At 49.4% G+C, this 21165-nt stretch overlaps 1 protein-coding gene across 2 annotated transcripts in view; it reads right to left on the reverse strand.

Annotated features, from left to right (window-relative positions):
* LOC101935745 (DGAT1/2-independent enzyme synthesizing storage lipids-like) overlaps positions 1 to 21165 on the reverse strand; it is a 112151-nt gene that overhangs the window by 37055 nt on the left and 53931 nt on the right. Inside the window, exon 1 of one of the 2 annotated variants that reach the window (XM_005301219.4) lies at positions 2547 to 2684. The exons of the other annotated variant lie outside the window; for it this stretch is intronic. The gene's annotated coding sequence lies outside the window, so the exon portion shown is untranslated. Of the gene's footprint in view, positions 1 to 2546; positions 2685 to 21165 lie in introns of those variants that run through there. 2 annotated transcript variants of the gene reach the window in all.

Genomic DNA, 21165 nt, shown 5'->3' on the forward strand with positions numbered 1-21165 from the left:
AGCTGGGAATCAGATCCTTAGCTCCAAGGGTGGATGTAACCTGTAGGTTCCAACCCTGCTGATGACTCATGACGATGCCACATGATGCAATTTCTGTTTTTTCCGATGCAATTTCTGTTTTTTCCGATGCAATTTCTGTTTTTTCAGTTTTCGTTTTTTAATACCTAGGAAACCACGTACGCACACCTGCGCGCACACACATACACAAAATCTTAAAAGAACATATATAACTTAGAGAATTTTTCACTTGACCAGAGCAAGGTTACAAATTCAAGCACTCAAAAGTAAGGAAATGCCGGAATTAAGGTGCCTGTGCAACTGTAAGTCGGCCCTCTTGTGTATATGCATTATGATGCAGTTTTTAGTTACATGATCACATACCATTTTTTTTCACAAGTCCCCTGCCTCATTCAGTGCATGAGATGAATCAAGGTGATGTCTGTTCGGAGGATGAATCAGGATGTCTCAAATTGACAACCCAAAATTAGTGGAATTTTTTACTTTAATCTCTCTGGGACTCAGGTCCCCATCTTTAGAATGGGGATAATACTCATCTCACAGGGATGTTGTGAAAATTAACATTTGTGAAGCACTCATATACTGTAGGGTTGAACACCACAGATAAACCCATTTGGAAATTAATCATTCTGTCTTCTGAGTAGTGTTTGAATAGTGTGCAGTAAATAAGGCATGGGGCACACACTGAACAATGAGGATAAAATAAAATAATGAACAGCTGCCCATTAAGTGCCCATCCTCTGCACTGAACGAGGTAGGGGTCCTGAGAAAAAACAGTATGTGATCATGTAATTAAAGACTTTATCATAATGCATACACACAAGGGGACCAAACTAAGTTTGCACACAGAACCTTAATTTTAGCATTTCCTAACTTTTGATTGCTTGACTTATCATCTTTAATAATGTTCTTTTAACATATATTAAACATTTCTCTCTCTTTTTTAAAAAATGTTTACAATCTAATGCAGTGCAAAACCTAAGGGAGAAGAAGAGGGAAAAAGAAGAGATTCCAGAATTGAAAGGATTGTGTTACACAAGTCTTTTCAAGATCAAGTCTTAAGAATGTGTTTAATTTTTTGTACTGAGTAGTTCCATTGACCTCAGTCTCTGTGTGCTATAATATTAAAAGCATTAAAATAATAAAGTAAATACACAATTATTAAGATGTTTGGTATTTTGGGCCAGCTATCTTTAATAATCTCATCAGAGGAAATATTTCCAAAATTAAGACTACAGGAAAGCTAAGATTCAATGCTCAGAAGCTTCTACAAATGCTGAGGCTAATGACTGAAAGATAAATAAGCCAAATAAACCACCACCAACTGATATGAAACTGCAACTCCCACAACTCTTAAATTGGGAACCTGCCATTATATCTGACAAATATCCCTAAATTGACACTGTCAACATTAAATCAATTTTTAAAAGAGTTTGAAATAGTTTCATCTCAGATGTGCCCCTGTGCCCCTCTACCAGGTTTTGTGAGTTTACAATCACAGTTTACTACTCTATTATATTTTTCGTTCTCCCATCTTGCTCTGTGAAAAACCCAACAAGGAAACCTGACTAGCTGTATAAGGGAGCTGATGAAACTGTCTATACACAGAGTGCAATCACAGGAACTGCCAGATTGACCCGTGTTGCATCTAGTCCAGTGTTTTGTTTCCAATACTGGCCAACTACAAGATGCTTCAAGGAAGATGCAAGAAACCCCGAAGTGGGCATTTATGGAATACCTGCTCCTATTCTGTTCTCTATATACTATACAGAACACCCATCACTCTGCTAATCTAATGCCCATCAATTAGAAATTAGTTAATCCCTGAAGAATAAGAGTTGATTACTTCCATTTTTCTTACATATTACCTACATTTACTGCGGATGTTCTCTGAATCCATATAAATGTCAAACTTTGTTTTTAATCCTGCTAAACTCTTGGCCTAACTGATATATTGTGGCAAAGAGTTTCCACGTGCTACTTATGCATTCGGTAAAAGATCATTTTGTCCGTTTTAAACGTGAGCCTGTTAATTTCCTTGAAAGTCCCATTGTTGCCTTATGAGAGAGGATAGGGTTGAGAGAAGCAAATTATCGCCTCTTTCATCTCCATCTCTAAACAGTCCCGATCGTCCCAAACTCCCGATCTTCCCAAGCTCTCTTCCAACACAAGCTTTCCCCCGCTCCTCAGCGTCACTTTTGGTTGTTGCCCCGGCAGAGCCCCCTCCACTTCTGTCAAATGCACAAACTAAACTAAAGTAACTACTGTACTCGCGCGAGCCGCACCAAGGCGCCGGGCACAAGGCGGAGGGAGGCGCCCGCGCAGGGCAGAGGCTGCGCCGCAGCCCGGGGAACGGGAACCCTGCGGCTGCTCCGCGGGCCGCTGTCACGCTGCGTCGGGCGCGCTCGCTCCCCACCTTGTGCCCTGTCGCTCTCGCGTCAGTGGAGCAGCCGCCGCGTGGGGCCCGCGTCTCCCCACTGCCCCCCGGGACCGAGAATCCCCCGCGCTCAAGGATTCCTGCAGCTCACCGGGCTCCGGCTCTGAGCTCCGCGCTCTGCTTTGTCTCCGCCGCTGGGTCCCGACCAGGGTTAGCAGGGCGGGAGGGCGGCACCCGGCAGAAGGGCTGGTGCTAGTTTCGGGTGCTTGTGAAAATCGCCCAGAGGCACGAGTGGGAGCCGCCCCATCTTGGGCCCTGCCCTCCTAAGCCTTGGGAGCGAGCAAATGCGTCCCTCCGCCCCCTCCCCACAGCATGAGCCGAGAAAGAGGCCTGACCCCCATGGAACCCCCTGACCTCTGTCCCTCGCAAGAACTGGGAAAGGGCCTCCGCCCCCTTACACTCATTGCTTCCCTCCATGAACTGGGGAAGGGGCCTGAACTCCCTTGAAACCTCTGCAACCCCCCCTATGCATGAACCAGGAAATGTGCCACAGCCCCTGACATCCACTGTGCTACCCCGTGCATGATCTGCGGAAATGGCTTTCCCCCGCAGCACAGGAGTCTACATAGCTGTGTCACACCTGGCTCTTTTTAAGGGACATTCTGGTGACTCCGGCCCTATTCTGGAACATGGCTCCATATTCACTGGGGCCCAAATAAACAAAGGGGATATCAAGCTACTGTTCTCTCAGCAATCTGTAATATTATTATCACCCTGTGTTCAAAAATCATGACTAAGGTGTTACGAATCATGTGACTGACTTAAAAATAATGATAGTTTAAAAACTAAATGTTTTGGGAACATTTTATTTGCTTTTTGTGTTTGAGATTTCAGGGTATGTCCACCTCCACCGTTGTAGAGGAAAATGTACAGAGGGCCTTTAGATCTTTGGTCAAGTTAGTAGGCCTGAAGTATTAGCTGAGCTTGCGTCTGTGGATAAGGGGCATGGGGAGGCAAAGTGGAATGGAAAGTCCCCAAACCAGAATAATGGCTTTCTATGTATAGGGGGCATGAGGAGGCGAAGTGGAAAGTCCCCAAACACAATTTGCAACAGCCAAGCTTGTTAAATATAACCGCAATGGAAGCATTAGAAAAGTCAAACCGCAGAAGAACTAGACTGGGAATAACAATAACAGGAAAAGCCAAATGAGGGAGATGATTGTTTCTTTTTGCTTTTGTTTTGTCCTGTATTGATTTTGCAATGTATTCCAAATAAGGTAATTAATACAGAAGTATGTGTAATTTGTGGTTTTAAGCTTTAAAAAGCTTGTGTGTTCCTTGAATCGGGGGGCAGCTAGTGAGAGCTGTTACCCCCTGCGCACTTGTAATCAATAAAGGAGCCTCAGGCTGATCTGATCCAAAATCAATCGTGTGGTCGATTTTCCACAACACCTTGTTAAGGTTTTCTCTGCAACCTTAAGTGTTAGAGAATTATTTGTAAAAATGAAAACAGAGTCTCAGGATTCCAGGAACTGGGGCTTTAAGAAAAACATAAAATACTGTGAGACCTGTATGACCAACTAAGTGGGCTGTTACACAATAGTACCAGTTTCCAAATAAGGAAGCTCTTACAACAAGGAGTAAGAATTTCACACCCCACTTTATGAGCTAATTAAAACAACCGATAGCAAAAAGTCCAATAAGTGAAAAGACATCTGTTTTGTTAGAATGCTTATAAGGTAGTCTTGTAATTTAATTATTGGAAGTGTATTCTGAAGTGTGTTTATGATGTTCTATTTTGCCTCAAGCACTTTAGGGGGGAGGTTAAGTGGTGAAATTATAGGTTCAGTATTTATTGCACTCAGAGATCATGGATAAAACAGATCATACAATGCACAATTGTTGGCTTGTTTTAAACAAACATCATGTAAATAGCACTGTTCTGCCCTTTCAGCATTTAGACACAGAATGAGTGTCAAAACTGAACTAATAGGGGAACAGATTAAACGAAAGGAGTGGCATGTAACTTCAAAAAGATCTCACAAAACTAAGTGATTGGGCAACAAAATGGCAAATGAAATTTAATGTGGATAAATGTGAAGTAATGCACATTGGAAAAAATAACCCCAACTATACATACAATATGATCGGGGCTAATTTAGCTACAACAAGTCAGGAAAAAGATCTTGGAGTCATCGTGGATAGTTCTCTGAAATGTCCACGCAGTGTGCAGAGGCGGTCAAAAAAGCAAACAGGATGTTAGGAATCATTAAAAAGGGGATAGAGAATAAGACTGAGAATATATTATTGCCCTTATATAAATCGATGGTACGCCCTCATCTCGAATACTGCGTACAGATGTGGTCTCCTCATCTCAAAAAAGATATACATACACACACATACCCTATAATTAGCTGCGTAACACTTTTTAACACACACACACACACACACACACACACACAATTAGCTGCATAACACTTTTTAACCTATCATTTCATTTTGTCCTTTACAAAGATACTATGTTATCTATCTAAATAAACATAGAATCTTTTTAATCAGGCCAAAACATACATATTTACAAACCTTTTGGGTATAACGGTGGAAACTTGGAACCAATGCTCTCTGGCCTGCAAGGGTGGCATTTGATAGTGATTCAATGGTGTTAGGTGTGTAACTAACCACAAAGTATAAAATGAGATTTTAAAAAGTGGTCTATAAAAGCTTTGTAACCCATGTGGGTCAGAGTGAGCTGCAGATCGGTTGGTCAGTTCCACCTTTCTGTACATGCTGTATTTGGAGTACAGTAGAACCTCAGAGTTACGAACACCAGAATTACGAACTGACTGGTCAACCACACTCCTCATTTGGAATCAGAAGTACATAATCAGCCAGTAGCAGAGACTAAAAAAGGCAAATATAGTACAGTATTACGTTAAATGTAAACTACTAATAAAGGTAAAGTTTAAAAAAAAGATTTAAGATAAGGAAAGTGTTTCTGTGCTTGTTTCGTTTAAATTAAGATGGTCAAAAGCAGCATTTTTTTTCTGCATAGTAAAGTTTTAAAGCTGTATTAAGTCAATGTTCAGTTGTAAACTTTTGAAAGAACAACCATAACGTTTTGTTCAGAGTTACAAACATTTCAGAGTTACAAATAAGCTCTATTCCCAAGGGGTTCGTAACTACTGCCAATACTGCAGCTTCTACCTCGAATACCATATTGGTGTTTGTACCTTGGGAATATGCAATCTTTTGCTGAACCATCACCTCTCCCATCAGAATAGTCTTCCTCGAGATGTGAAATGTTAATCACCTCTTCTGTATTAACACTAACCTCTCGGAACATCACCTTTGTGCTCAGCACCTTATCACGTCTTCACAAATGTTCTAGTGCTCTGGTCCCCGCATTCTTGTAAGGTTCCAGACTTACTTTCCCCTGAACCCAGTTTTTTCTGCCAAGGGGTGTAGTATTACTGCTTTGTTGGACAACCTCCAAAACTCACCAGTCTTAGTCTCCAGTTTGGTGACCTGCTACTCCAGGATAAGATTGAGCATCTCTAGTTCCTAAGCTTCAGCTACAGCATGTTCCCACTTAAGAACAGCTCTTCTCCAAAACTAACAGATATTCCACCTCCTTCTGTCTGTTGATGGATGATCTCCTTCTCAAAGTCTCTGTTCAGCTTAGCTCCTTCACATAGCTGCTCTTTGAAGCCGTTCTTCTTAGCCACTACCCACTCCACCTGGGTCCTGAGAGTTAGTTTCTGGTGCATCTCTTCTTGTAACAATTCATGAACCCTCTGTAGCTGGGTCCCCACAATATCTGTGGGTGAAAGATATGCCTGGTTTGGCCTTTCTGAGCTCCTGTTGGAACTGAGTAGCAATTCTGTTACTTGTCACCATATGTGCAAAATGTTTCCTTTGCCATGTAGAATCATCTTCACTTAACTGGCCAGCATAGAATAGTTGTTCTCTCATGTCTGTCTTGCCCATCTGCTTCTATCTGCTTCGTTTGTTCATGCTGTTCAATCAGCCTCTTCAGGAGTGCCCAGGTGTTTCTCCTTTAATTCTTGTATTTGAACTTCCTGCACCTTTTTAATCCAACCATCCAAATCTAGGTAGAAATGCTTCTTCTGGACCTGCAGTTTAGTGTTGTCGAACAATTTCATAATCTTGCTACCAGCAATTCATTGGCTCTTTAGAACTTTGGAGTCATTCACCTTTGAGGTGCCCTCAGCCCTATAATCCTGCTTTCCTTTATAACAGTTGGCCATCCCAGTCTTGCATGGAGCCCCTCCCAGTTCCCGAGTCTCATCTGGCTCCTATAATAAGGTAGCTCAAGTCCCGCTGTTTTTACCTATTTGGGCTAAGGATGGACTCAAGGTACTTCCTTGAGCAACGGGGAGTTCCAAACCTCAGGCCTACCTCTCCCAAAACATGTGGCCACTGGGGCCTCACACTTTCTTACCCCAAACTGCATCCTCACACTTCTGTTTAGACTCTAGTAGTCTGGGTCCTACTACTTTGGGGCACCGCCTCTCTAATACTTGGAACTTCCCAGTTCTCTCAGTACTCTGGTCAAATGGGTATGCCACAGAGGCATTGTTTCTATAGAGACCAATCCATTTTACATGCCCTGTTTGCCTGCAGTCAGTGCACACAGTTGGATGAGCCTATGCCTTTTTCCTTTTCAGTGTTTGCAGTGACGGTCTCATTCCCATTGCCTGTTTTGCCTGCAAAAAGCAGGAGCTAGCCCTCCAAACGCAGACTTAGGAGGGTAAATGATTTACTACCTGGGAAGGTGTTTGTGTCTTGCTGCTGAGATATCCCTCCTTGATGGGAAGAAATCTTGCACCCCAGCCCTAGAACCATATTGTGATGGCTGGAAGTCACCCTGGTGCACCCGCTTTTGGTCAGACGTGGCACCGCAGGTGAGCCTGGCCTCAATTCCCTTGACCCAGATTATAAACAAATCCAGACAGACCCTTTTAATCAGCGTATCCCCTGCTCCCCACCTTCCAAGATCTTATTTATTAACAAGAGCCATAAGCATAAGTAGAAACTTAGATACACCCAGAGACATTCATTGTCTCTGGTTCAATCCAACTAGCAATCTTTGGCTCCTTCCTTCAGGAGACTTCTTTTCTGCACCTGGAAACAATTTCTCTTTCTGGAACACTTCCCTGTTCTTTCTCTGCATTACTCCTTTTTGTGCCTTTTCAGTCCTTCCTAAAGTAGAAGTCCCCAGCTCATCTTTGGAAATGGGCTGCATTAGTTAGTCCTTCACTCTCTCCTTAAAGAGGGTTCAACCCAGATCTCTCTGGAGCGGAGTAGGGGCTTAGCCAGCTGTAGCTCCTCCCTCCGCTGGTCTCTTTTCCTTAACTAGCCATCAATTCAGGGTGTTCAGCAAGTCAGCCTTTTCCTGCTAATAACTCCTGATGTCTGCTCTACTATGGAGAGAGGAGGCAGCCTTTGTGCAGGTCACCTTCACCCAGTTCATCGCCAAGTGGCTGAGGGATGGAGGGGCCTTGCCCCACCCTCTCTGCAAGGTGTCTGGTCCCAAGTCCTTTAAGATGCAGTGACAGGATATCCTTCCAAGCACCATTCATTCACAGGACTGCTTCCTCTCTGTCCATATCCCCCATAGGTATTTATATAAATATATATCTTTTGGGCCTTTCAAATCCTTAAAAGGTCATGCCACATGGCAGAGTGGGCTGACCACTAAGCCCTACAATCCTTAAGGGCAGACTACCCCATTACACACAGATTCTAGGGTCAACTAAGGAAAGATCTGGTTCCCAGCTACTCTGATTTAGACCCTGGACACAACTGCTTCAGAGGATTTTTTGGTAGTGAAATAACCACTGCACAGCATCTCTCTGGCCACACCCTTCTCTCAGTCATACCTTCTGCACACCCATAAAGGCTGGGAAATGAGAGGATGGAGTGGGGCCTCATACACCACCAAATTAATCTCCTTCTGTTGGGATTCTCAAGTGAGCATTTCCAGAGTGCTTCAGGTAACCCAGAATGGAGTCATTGTATTAAAGATGCCTAAAAAAACTGACCTTCTTTGCATCACACTTTCTCCACAAAATACAGTACAAGATAGGTTTCCCAAACCTTCTCGATGACAAATGCCTCAAGTAGTAGCTCCCCTCTGAGACATAATTATGTGACTCAACTTTTCCCCTTTTGCAAGCAGATAATATCCCTGTGATAATTAAACTGATTGCTTTCATGTAAAAGAAATTGAGAAAGCTTTTAATATTCTTTCAGTGCAATTTACTAGCTGGTAACAAGTCAAACCAGCACCTGTACCCAACCAGCTCTCCACACATAACCAACAAGTACATGTTTCCAAATAGTGGTACAAGAAGTCTCTGATGTAAGTTACTGAGGGACAGTAGCAGAGAGTAGGTTTATTGGAATAAAACTAGAGCTGGTGGAAACTAAATTATGATTCTCCGGGAAATGACAATGTTTTAAATTTTTCCTTTGTCCTGAATCTGAATGAAAAAAGTAAAAAAATTCAAAATTTGCCACTTTTGAAAGAAATTTATCAAAACATTTTATGTATATTATAATATAAAAGTCAAAATGATAACATTGAAATGCAGCACTTCAATCGTGTTTCATCAAACATTGCAACACTAATCAGTTCTTCCAGCAAAAGATGTGGATTTCATTGAATCAGCATTTTCCAACAGAAAACTATTCCATCACAAAATTTTCAACCAGTTCTAATTAAAACAATTATGAGAATTTAAGACAGTGAGGTCATAAGTTAACGACAGAAAGCTCCAGCTCCCTGTTAGTAGGCAACGATTAACTATGTAAGAGATGACTGAGCTACTGTAAGGAAGTTTTACTTTATAAGAAATTAATAGACTGTGACAGACCCAGACCAGTGGGGTACAGGAGTCTGGTCCTATTGGGATCCAGGATGTGGGCGGGCTGCTAAAGGATCCCCCCCAGCCTAAGGGGGGGGTCCACAGGACCTGGAGACCAAAAAATTATGGGGGACAACTAATAAAAGAACAGGGACAGGAGTGAGGTCAAAGGGTCAAAAGAAGGGAACCAGACGGGGACACTGAGCAGAGAACCCCGGATAGCGCCCACTGCTCCTCAAAGGCGTCAAGGGAGTCAGTGGACGCCGCCCAGAGGAACTCTGCCCGGATACGTGAACGAACGGAGGACTGGAAATAGGCCCCACAGTCACAGGAGACTCCATCGGCCAACCTCCTCACTCTGGTTTTATAGATGGCCAGTTTTGCTAGGGCCAGGACGAGGTTGACCAGGAGGTCCCGTGACTTTGTGGGGAGACAGATAGGGAGTGCATGAATAAAAAGGTGAGGAGAAAAGTGCAACCAAAATCTTAATAAAATATTCTCGAGGAGCCGGAATAGGGGCTGCAGCCTGGCGCACTCCAGGTAAACATGCGCCAGGGTCTCCCTCACGCCGCAGAAGGGGCAGGTGTCTGGGATAGGAGTAAACCGCGCCAAGTACACGCCCGTGCTCACGGCTCCGTGAGGGAGCCGCCAACTGATGTCCCCGGTGGGCTTCGGGATCAGAGCAGAATAAAGGCTGGCCCACCGGGGCTCCTCACCCTCCAGAGGTGGCAGAAGGTCCTGCCACTGCGTATTGGGGCGGGACGTGAGGGTGGGGACATGAACATGGAGCACGAGCGTGTATAGATGTTTCGTTGGTGCGGTCCAGAACAGAACTGGCTGCAGATCGTGCAGCCGGCTCATGGCGAAGGGACGGGGAGGGGGCCGGTTGGGTCCACGGGGCAGAGGCCCGATGAAAAATTGTGGAGGGCTTGGAGCAGAGGGTGGGTGGGGCGTGCCTCTCGCAGGACCCGGTCGAGATAGTCACGAGCAGCGGGCAGCAAAGCGGCCCTCACCTCCTGAAGTACGCACCGGGGAGTACGAGGTCTGGAGAGCCCCATGCGCTGAGCGAGCGTCAGGGGATCCAGCCAATCTCCCCGGTCGTAGTCCAGGAGGTCTCCGACTTTGGTGACTTCTGCCAGGACCGACCTCTGGCGCACCATGGGGGACTCCGCCACCTACACACAGAACTGGGGGTTGTGTAGCAGGGGCTCCGCAAGGAGATCTGCCCCCACGGTGGCCGCCATGGACCTGGTCACAGAGAACAGTTTCCAGGTCTGGAGGAGGTCCTAGTAGAAGACCGGCAGCCTGGAGAGGTCTTGCGGAAGACCTCTCGGATGGAGACAAAGGAGCTGCCAGTCACATCGGAGCCCTCGGAAGTGGTGAAGGAAGGCGTGCGCCAATATGCTCCACGCCGGACTACCTGCACCATAAAGGAGTCTCTACAGGGCCTGGAGGCAGAAGATGTGGACCTGAGCGTGCAGACACTTCAGGCCCTGCCCTTCCTCCTCCAGGGGTAGATGGAGAACCCCCGCAGAGACCCAGTGCAGCCCTGACCAAAAGATCTTCAGAATCGACATCCGGAGGTGTCATAACTATAAAGGGAAGGGTAACAGCTCTCCGGTGTACAGTACTATAAAATCCCTCCTGGCCAGAGACTCCAAAATCCTTTTACCTGTAAAGGGTTAAGAAGCTCAGGTAACCTGGCTGACACCTGACCCAAAGGACCAATAAGGGGACAAGATACTTTCAAATCTTGGGGGGGGGGGGGGGGGGAAGAGAAGGCTTTTGTTTGTGCTCTTTGTTTGGGAAGTTGTTCACTCTTGGGACTAAGAGGGACCAGACATCAATCCAGGCTCTCCACAAGTCTCTCATATTTCAAACTTGTAAGTAAACAGCCAGGCAAGGCGTGTTAGTTTACCTTTGTTTTCTCAACTTGTACCTTTTACTAGGGTGTTTACCTCTGTTTGCTGTAACTTTGAACCTAAGGCTAGAGGGGGATCCTCTGGGCTCTTTAAGTTTGATTACCCTGTAAAGTTATTTTCCATCCTGATTTTTACCTTTTCTTTAATTAAAAGCCTTCTTTTTAAGAACCTGATTGATTTTCCTTGTTTTCAGATCCAAGGGGGTTGGATCTGTATTCACCAGGGAATTGGTGAAGAGTCTCTCAAGGCTACCCAGGGAAAGGAATTAGCATCGAGAGTGGTGGCAGCGGACCAGATCTAAGCTGGTAGTTAAGCTTAGAAGTTTTCATTCAGGCCCCCACATTTGTACCCTAAAGTTCAAAGTGGGGAAGCAGCCTTGACATGGGGGCAGAGCGGTGGGATCATTTTAAACCAAAAGCCAGTACGATTGCTTTCCAAGCAGCTAGAAAGGAGAAAAAAAGAGCTGAACGTAGATGCATATCTTATCTCTCCTTGCTGAAGGCAGAGGTGTTAAGTTTTTTTTAAACAAGGGTCTTTGTTAAGAGAAGGGTTCAGTCAGTGAGCAAACAGCTGGTAAAAAGGAATTTACAAGCTGAATTGTTTTTTTTTTGTTTTTTTTTCTACCTCTCGGGGATAGCTAGTTAGAAAGTCTCTGTTACCTCAGCAGCAGCCTAAGCTGAGTGCATCCCAGTTTCAGTCAACTGCAGAGGGGTGTGGCCCAGCACAAGAAAACAGGAAAATGACTACCAAAGAAGCAGCTAACAAACTAGAACTGGCCAGACTAGAAGCAGAAGAAAATGAAAAAAAAAAAAAAAAAAAAAAAAAAAAAAACCATCAGAGACTGCTTCAATTAAAAAAAAAACCTCAAGCAAGAAGCTTAAGAGAAAGTCAAAGAGGAGGCCCACAAGACAGCTATAGAGCTGAGAGAAAAAGAGATGAAGCATGAACTGGAATTAGCATGGGCTAGGCCGGATATACCAGCCAATCCTAACAACCCCTCTCCAGGTACCCCTTCCCATCCCAGAAAATTCCCCACCTACAAGGCAGGCGATGATACTGAGGCCTTCTTAGAAAATTTTGAAAGGGCCTGCCTTGGATACAGCATCACTACAGACCAGTACATGGTAGAGCTGAGACTGCAGCTCAGTGGATCCTTAGCAGAGGTGGTGGCTGAAATGCCTAAGGAACACATGAACAGTTATGAACTTTTTAAAAACAAGGCCAGAATCAGAATGGGGCTAACACCTGAGCATGCCCATCGGCAGTTCAGAGCCCTAAGGTGGAAACCCGATGTGTCATTTACCCGACATGCCTACCACATTGGAAAAAATTGGGATGCCTGGATATCAGGAGCAAATGTTAAATTTACGGAAGAGTTGCCCTTCCTAATGCAAATGGAGCAGTTTTTAGAGGGTGTTCCTGAGGAAATAGAAAGGTACATCCTAGATGGGAAGCCAAAACTGTAACCGAGGCGGGGAAGATTGGAGCCAAATGGGTGGAGGTGGCAGAAAAGAAAAAAAAACTAGTAGCAGTTGGAGCGAATATCAGAAGGGGCAACCCGAAACCAAACCTTACCACCGGGGACAACCCAAGGCCCCACCCACATCCCAAGGGAAACCCCAGACACCTTCTCACACTACCACACCAGTCTCCACCAACCAACATCGCCCTGGTGATACCTTAGCAGGGAGATGTTTTAAATGTAATGAACTGGGACATATAAAGGCTCACTGCCCCAAGAACCCCAACCGATTACAGTTCATTACACCACAATCACTCCAAAGATCCCCAGACCCAGATGCCTCTCTCATACCCTCGGAGAGGAGGGAAACCTTGAGAGTGGGCGGAAAGAAGGTTATCGCTTGGAGGGACACTGAGGCACAAGTGTCAACTATCCACCAATCCCTAGTGGACCCCAAACTCATCAACCCGGAGGTTCCAGTGACAATGCAACCCTTCATGTCACAGTCTGTGACCTTGCCTACAGCCAAGTTGCATGTCCAGTACAAGGGCTGGTCAGGAATGTGGACTTTTGCAGTCTAGGACAATTATCCCATCCCCATGCTGCTGGGGGAAGACTTGGCCAACCATGTGAAGCTAGCCAAGAGGGTGGGAATAGTCACCCGCAGCCAGGCTAAGCAAGCTTGCACCCCCATCCCTGTTCCTGAGCCGTCCACCAGGGCCCCGTCTGTGTTACCAGAGATCCAGCCAAAGCCAGTCCCAGAACCGGAACTGGCAACGCAACCAGCACCAGAACCATTGCCAGCACTGAGTCCAGCGCTTGCAAACCCGTCTACAACTCCAACGCCAGAGGGCACTAGCGAGCCTGAACTGGCAGAAGCAGCAGATAACCCTACCCAAGAGGCTCAGCCAGAGCCTGAAATACAACATAGTGCACCAGCGGACAGCGGTTCCCAGTCAACGGAAACAGCCCCAGCACCTGCATCGCTTCCAGAGGGACCAAGCGCAAGTCCACACTCCAAGGAGGAACTGATGTCTCCAGCATCAAGGGAACAGTTCCAGGCCGAGCAGGAAGCAGATGACAGCCTTCAGAAAGCTTGGGCGGCGGCATGGAGCACCCCACCGCCTCTCAGCTCTTCTAACCGATCCCGGTTTGTTGTAGAACAAGGACTTTTATACAAGGAGACTCTTTCTGATGGGCACCAGGAAGACTGGCATCCTCAAAGACAGTTGGTAGTTCCCATTAAGTATCGGGTAAAGCTCTTGAGCTTAGCCCATGATCATCCCAGTGGCCATTCTGGGGTGAACATAACCAAAGACCGGTGGGGGAAGTCCTTCCACTGGGAGGGAATGGGCAAGGACGTTGCTAATTATGTCCAGTCTTGTGAGGTGTGCCAACGAGTGGGAAAGCCCCAAGACCAGGTTAAAGCCCCTCTCCAGCCACTACCTGTAATTGAGGTCCCATTTCAGCGAGTAGCTGTGGATATTCTGGGTCCTTTCCCAAAGAAGACCCCCAGAGGAAGGCAGTACATACTGACTTCCATGGATTTTGCTACCCGATGGCCGGAAGCAGTACCCTTAAGCAACACCAGGGCTAAAAGTGTGTGCCAGGCATTAGCAGACATTTTTGCCAGGGTAGGTTGGCCCTCCAACATCCTTACAGATTCGGGAACTAATTTCCTGGCAGGGACCATGAAAAACCTGTGGGAAGCTCATGGGGTGAATCACTTGGTTGCCACCCCTTACCACCATCAAACCAATGGCCTGGTGGAGAGGTTTAATGGAACTTTGGGGGCCATGATACGTAAATTCGTAAATGAACATTCCAATGATTGGGACCTAGTGTTGCAGCAGTTGCTTTTCGTCTACAGGGCTGTACCACATCCCAGTTTAGGGTTTTCACCATTTGAACTTGTGTATGTCTGCGAGGTTAAGGGGCCATTACAGTTGGTGAAGCAGCAATGGGAGGGGTTTACGCCTTCTCCAGGAACTAGCATTCTAGACTTTGTAAGCAACCTACAAAGCACCCTCTGACACTCTTTAGCCCTTGCTAAAGAAAACCTAAAGGATGCTCAGGAAGAGCAAAAGGCCTGGTATGATAAACATTCCAGAGAACGGTCCTTCAAAGTAGGAGACCAAGTCATGGTCTTAAAGGCGCTCCAGGCCCATAAAATGGAAGCGTTGTGGGAAGGACCATTCACGGTCCAGGAGCGCCTAGGAGCTGTTAGCTATCTCATAGCCTCCCCTACCTCCAACATAAAGCCTAAGGTATACCATGTTAATTCTCTTAAGCCCTTTTATTCCAGAGAATTAAACGTTTGCCAGTTTACAGCCCAGGAAACAGATGACGCGGAGTGGCCTGAAGGGGTCTACTACGAAGGAAAAAGGGATGGTGGCGTGGAAGAGGTGAACCTCTCCGCGACCCTTGGACATCTGCAGCGACAGCAGATCAAGGAGCTGTGCACAAGCTTTGCACCAATTTTCTCAGCCACTCCAGGACGGACCAAACAGGCATACCATTCCATTGACCCAGGTAATGCTCACCCAATTAGAACCCCACCCTACCGGGAGTCACCTCATGCCCAAACTGCTATACAAAGGGAGATCCAGGACATGCTACAGATGGGTATAATCCGCCCCTCTAATAGTGCATGGGCATCTCCAGTGGTTCTAGTTCCCAAACCAGATGGGGAAAATACGCTTTTGCGTGGACTACCGTAAGCTAAATGCTGTAACTCGTCAATGCCCAATTCATCTCTACTTTAGACTTAGCCAAAGGGTACTGGCAAGTACCACTAGATGAACCTGCTAAGGAAAGGTCAGCCTTCGTCACCCAGGCAGGGGGGTATGAATTCAATGTACTCCCTTTCGGGTTGCGAAATGCACCTGCCACCTTCCAAAGACTTGTAGATGGTCTCCTAGCGGGATTGGGAGAATCTGCAGTTGCATACCTCGATGATGTGGCCATTTTTTCTGATTCATGGACAGAACACCTGGAGCACCAGGAAAAAGTCTTCGAGTGCATCCGGCAGGCAGGACTAACTGTTAAGGCTAAAAAGTGTCAAATAGGCCAAAACAGAGTGACTTACCTGGGGCACCAGGTGGGTCAAGGAACTATAAATCCCCTACAGGCCAAAGTGGATGCTATCCAAAAGTGGCTGGTTCCAAAGTCAAAGAAACAGGTCCAATCCTTCTTAGGCTTGGCCGGATATTATAGGCGATTTGTACCACACTACAGCCAAATCGCCGCCCCGCTGACAGACCTAACCAGAGAGAAACAGCCAAATGCAGTTCAGTGGACTGATGAGTGTCAAAAGGCCTTTAACCAGCTTAAGGCAACACTCATGTCTGACCCTGTGCTAAGGGCCCCAGACTTTGACAAACTGTTCCTAGTAACCACAGATGCGTCCGAGCGGGGCGTGGAAGCAGTTTTAATGCAGGAAGGACCAGATCAAGAATTCCATCCTGTCGCGTTTCTCAGCAAGAAACTGTCTGAGAGGGAAAGCCACTGGTCAATCAGCGAAAAGGAACGCTACGCCATTGTGTACACGTTAGAAAAGCTACGCCCATATGTTTGGGGACGGCGTTTCCAACTACAAACAGACCATGCTGCGCTACAGTAGCTTCATACCGCCAAGGGGAATAACAAAAAACTTCTTTGGTGGAGTTTAGCTCTCCAAGATTTTGATTTTGAAATACAACACATTTCAGGGGCTTCTAACAAAGTGGCTGATGCACTCTCCCAAGAAAGTTTCCCAGAATCAACTGGTTAAAAATTGTTCTTGGAATGTGGAATATATTCTTAGTTTTTATATAATCAGTAGTATGTCTAAAGGTGCATGTGTCTTATTAACTCTGTTTTCTCCTAGAGCTCCAGGAAGAAATCACAGCCAGTGTGGAACCGGCTGTCCAACACTATCTGTGATTTGGGGGGCGTGTCATAACTATAAAGGGAAATGGACACGTCGGAACGTGTAAATGTACCTTTTACTAGGGTGTTTACCACTGTTTGCTGTAACTTTGAACCTAAGGCTAGAGGGGGGTCCTCTGAGCTCTTTAAGTTTGATTACCCTGTAAAGTTATTTTCCATCCTGATTTTACAGACATGATTTTTACTTTTTCTTTAATTAAAAGCCTTCTTTTTAAGAACCTGATTGATTTTCCTTGTTTTCAGATTCAAGGGGTTTGGATCTGTATTCACCAGGGAATTGGTGAAGAGTCTCTCAAGGCTACCTAGGGAAGGGAATTAGCATCGAGAGTGGTGGCAGCGGACCAGATCTAAGCTGGTAGTTAAGCTTAGAAGTTTTCATACAGGCCCCCACATTTGTACCCTAAAGTTCAAAGTGGGGAAGCAGCCTTGACAGGAGGTTGGCCAGGAAACCCGGGGCCGGGACCAAGGTGTTGAGCTGGTACCAGAGCATGGACAGGACCAGTTGATTGAGCACTAGTGCTCTCCCTCGAAGGGAGAGACACCGGAGCAGTCCTGTCCATTTCCGGAGACGTTCCGACACCCTGCCCTCTAAACCTAGCCAGTTCTCCGGCGGAGACGGATGCGTGGCAGAAAGGTAAACGCCGAGATAGAGCAGCGGACCTGCGCTCCACCGGATGGCCTGAAGCGCGGGTGGGAGGGAGCTCGCCTGCCACCCGTCCCCTACCACCAGGCCAGAGCTCTTGACCCAGTTGACCCGGGCGGAGGAGGCCGCCGAATAGATGGTCTGGCAAGCCTCCACCCGCACCAAGTCGCCCGGGTCCTGGACCACGAGGAGCACGTCGTCGGCGTACGCCGACAGGACCAGCCGCAGCTCCGGCTCCCGCAGCACCAACCCTGCCAACCTCCTACGGAGGAGACAGAGGAAGGGCTCGATCGCCAGAGCATACAGGTGGCCCGAGAGGGGGCACCCTTGACGTACTCCTCGCCCGAAGCTGACCGGTTCGGTCAGGGTCCAGTTGAGCCTGACCAAACACTCTGCGGAGGCGTACAGCACCTGGAGAAAACCCTCAAACTGGGGCCCGAAGCCAAACGCTCGCAGAGTGCCCAGGAGATACCCGTGGTCCACCCTGTCGAACGCCTTCTCCTGATCCAGGGACAGGAGGGCGAACGACAGACCATCCCTACACCCGAGTTCCAAGAGGTCCCGGACCAGATACAAGTTGTCGAAGATGGTGCGGCCCGGGACGGTGTAGGTCTGGTCTGGGTGGATCACGTCCGCCCACACGGACCCTAGCCGCAGCGAGATGGCCTTCGCTACGATTTTATAGTCCGTGCTGAGGAGCGAGATGGGATGCCAATTCCGTAAATCGCGGAGGTCCCCCTTCTTCGGCAATAAGGTCAGCACGGCTCACCTGCACGAAAGAGGGAGGCCCCCGCCCTGCAAGGACTCGGCCCAGACGGTGACAAGGTCCGGGCCGAGGACGTCCCAAAACACGCGGTAGAACTCCACGGTCAGCCCGTCCATGCCCGGAGATTTATTGGTGGGCATGCGGCGGAGGGCTTCAGAGAACTCAGCCAGAGTGAGAGGCAGCTCCAGCTGGTCTCGGTCGCCCACGCTGACCGTCGGGAGTTCTTCCCAGAGCATTCTGCAAGCGTTAGGATCGGTCGGATCCGGGGAGAAAAGGCCTGCGTAGAAGGCCCTGGCCCTCCCGCACATTTCCGCCGGATCCGTGAGGGGGGTGCCGTCCTCTGCTAGAAGGCAGGTGACGTGCTTTTTAGCCCCCCTCTTTTTCTCCAGGGCGTAGAAGAAGCGGGAACCGCGATCCATCTCCCGAAGGAGGCGGATGCGGGATCGAACAAAGGCACCTCGGGCCCGATGGTCCTCGAGGGTCCGCAGCTCTTCCCGCTTCTCCCGGCGGGCTCCGCAGAGGGATGGATCATCGGGGCTGGCGGCCAGACGCCTCTCCAGCTCTAAGACCTCCCGTTCCAACTGCCCTATCGCCGCATCCCTCCATCGGCTGGCGCCCCGGGTGTAGTCACGGCAGAAGAGCCGGGCGCGCACCTTCCCCAGGTCCCACCACCGTCGCGCCGAGGGAAAGGCACGCCGCTGCCCTCGCCAGGCTAGCCAGAACTTCCGGAAGGACGCCACGAAGCCCACATCCTCCAACAAGCTATTATTAAAGTGCCAATAGGCCGGCCCCGGCCTCTCCGCGCAGAGAGAGGCTGTCACGGTGGCTAGATGGTGATCTGAAAAAGGGGCCGGCCGGACGCTGGAGGAGTGGGCCCGGGAAAGATGGAAGCGTGACATATAGATGCGGTCCAACCGGGAGTGGTACGACCGATGGACCTTCACCCGGACAAAAGTGAATGTCGAAACGTCATCCGGGTGGTGGTCGCACCAGACGTCCACCAAGGAGTGATGTTTGACGACCTCCCGGAGGACGTCCGCGGCGGCCTGGTGCTGCTCGGTCCCCGAGCGGTCCCGTTCCTCAAGGGTGGCGTCAAAGTCCCCACCCAGGACCAGGCACTCGCGAGGATCCAAGGTGCCGAGGAAGGCGGACGCCTGCTGATAAAAACACAACCTCTCCGGGCCCAATGTCGGGGCGTAAACGTTGACGAGATTAACCACAAGCCCCTCCATGCGGACCCGGAGGTGCAGGAGGCGGCCCGGCGCAGCCTCGGTGACCCCCAGCACCTCGGGCCGTAGGTCGGGGGAGAACAGGGTCGCCACTCCAGCCGTACGAACTGTGAGGTGGCTAAAATAGACCCTGTCCCCCCACTCCAGCCGCCAGCTAGCTTCAGCGGCCGGATCTGTATGGGTCTCCTGCAGGAAAAATCACAGAGTACCCCCCCTCCCGAAGGAAGGAGAGCACCTGGCTCCTGCGGAGACCCATCCTACAGCCCCGGGTGTTTAATGTTGCGAAGATGATCGGTGCCATGAGGAGGGCTGGGGGGGATCCTCGCTAGCAGAGACACCCACGGCCTCCGTCGGGCCGCGCAACAATCCGTGACCTACCCCATAAGTGATTAAGGAGTCACGGAAGAGGCGGACCCGTTGGTAGGCCGCAGCGGCCTGCCTCCCGGTCCTCTTACCCTCCCCGTGAGGGCCCTCGCGGCCCGGAGGATCTGATGGAAATCCCCCCCCATCGCTGGAGTGCAAGCTGTACCTTGTTGCGGGAGCCACAGATGTCTTCAAGGAAGTCCTGTAGCTCCTCTCTCAGCGTATGGGGGGGTGGGGTTATTGATCTATGGCTATCCCCCAGCGGGGCCCCTGTCACAGCCCCGTGGCCCACTGAGACGGGCAAGCAGGGGGCAGACCCTCAACGTGGTGTCTGATGGGCCGACGCCATGTGGCCCGCCTCAGATCCTGGCTCAATGAGGGGCGGCGTAGGGAAAATAGCAGCCCCTGGTGGGTTGGGACAGGGAAAAACAAAGACCGCTCCTTGGGGGTCATCCTCTGGGATATAGAAGGAGACAGCCCCAGTACCTGCCGGCAGAACGAGAGGACATGATGGAGGGTGGGGTCTTTGCAGCCCAGTGGGAGAGGGCTGACCACAGAGATCGGCCTCCCCAGGGTAGAGAGGGCGGGTAACAGGGCGGCATTTGGAAGGAAGGGAGGGACAGAAGTCAGGACCAGACGAGCGCCCAGGTCTTCTAGCGGCTCCAGGGATACATACACGCCCCCCACCGCCAGGCCCTTCTCCACTGCCTCCTGGGCGGCGGCCTCCGATGCTAGGAAGAAGACGACCTTGCCGTATATCTTGGAGACCACCACAATGGCCGTGGGCCCCACCACCCTCGCCAACGCCCGCACGTAGGTCTCCACGTGGGGTGAGGCGGGTACCAGGAGGCAACGGACGCCGTGCTTCCTGGTCAAGGTGGGGAAGGGGCCCCGGCCGCTATAGATGGTAGCAGAGGCGGTGGATGGGGGAGATGACGTAGCGGCAGGCGGGGGGGCCGCCGCCACCTGGGCGTATGCCCTGGGAGCTGGGGGTGGGACACCCACAGAGCTGGTGGAGGGAACAGCAGGGAGGGACGCCGCGGCTTGTTGCGGGGCCGCGGCAGTGGGGGCACCCCCTGCCATGGAGGGTTTGGCTTTTTTAGCGGGGCCTTTACCCTTCTTCGTGCCCTGGCCCTTCCTGCCGGCTGGGGGGACTCCCCCTGAGTCAGAGGGGGCGAGGGACGTGGCAGCAGCGGAGGTCACCTCGTTACCTGGCACTGCAGCAGGGGTGGTAGCAAGTGGCTCGGCAGCGGCGGTTGAGGTAGAGGCTGGGGGGGATGATGGTGGGGCGGGTGGAGGAGGGGCAGCAGGGTCTGCCCGAGGGGTCTCACTCTCCTCGTCCCTTGCCATAATGAGGATGGGGGGAGAGCAAACACTGGAGGGGGGGGTAGGGAAGGGGGAAGCAGGTCGACCACTCCTCCCTGCTAGGCTGTAGGCAGGGGAGGAGGGCGCCAAAAAAAGGGAGGTGGATGCGGGGCTATCAAGGGCTAGGGGTCAGTCACCGACTCAGGGAAGGTTTCCGGCTCCTCTTGTTGCACCAAGGAAGGGAGGAGATAACAGCATTG

This window comes from Chrysemys picta, chromosome 2 (assembly GCF_011386835.1).
Source record: "Chrysemys picta bellii isolate R12L10 chromosome 2, ASM1138683v2, whole genome shotgun sequence".
In the NCBI taxonomy this organism is placed as follows: Eukaryota; Metazoa; Chordata; order Testudines; family Emydidae; genus Chrysemys; species Chrysemys picta.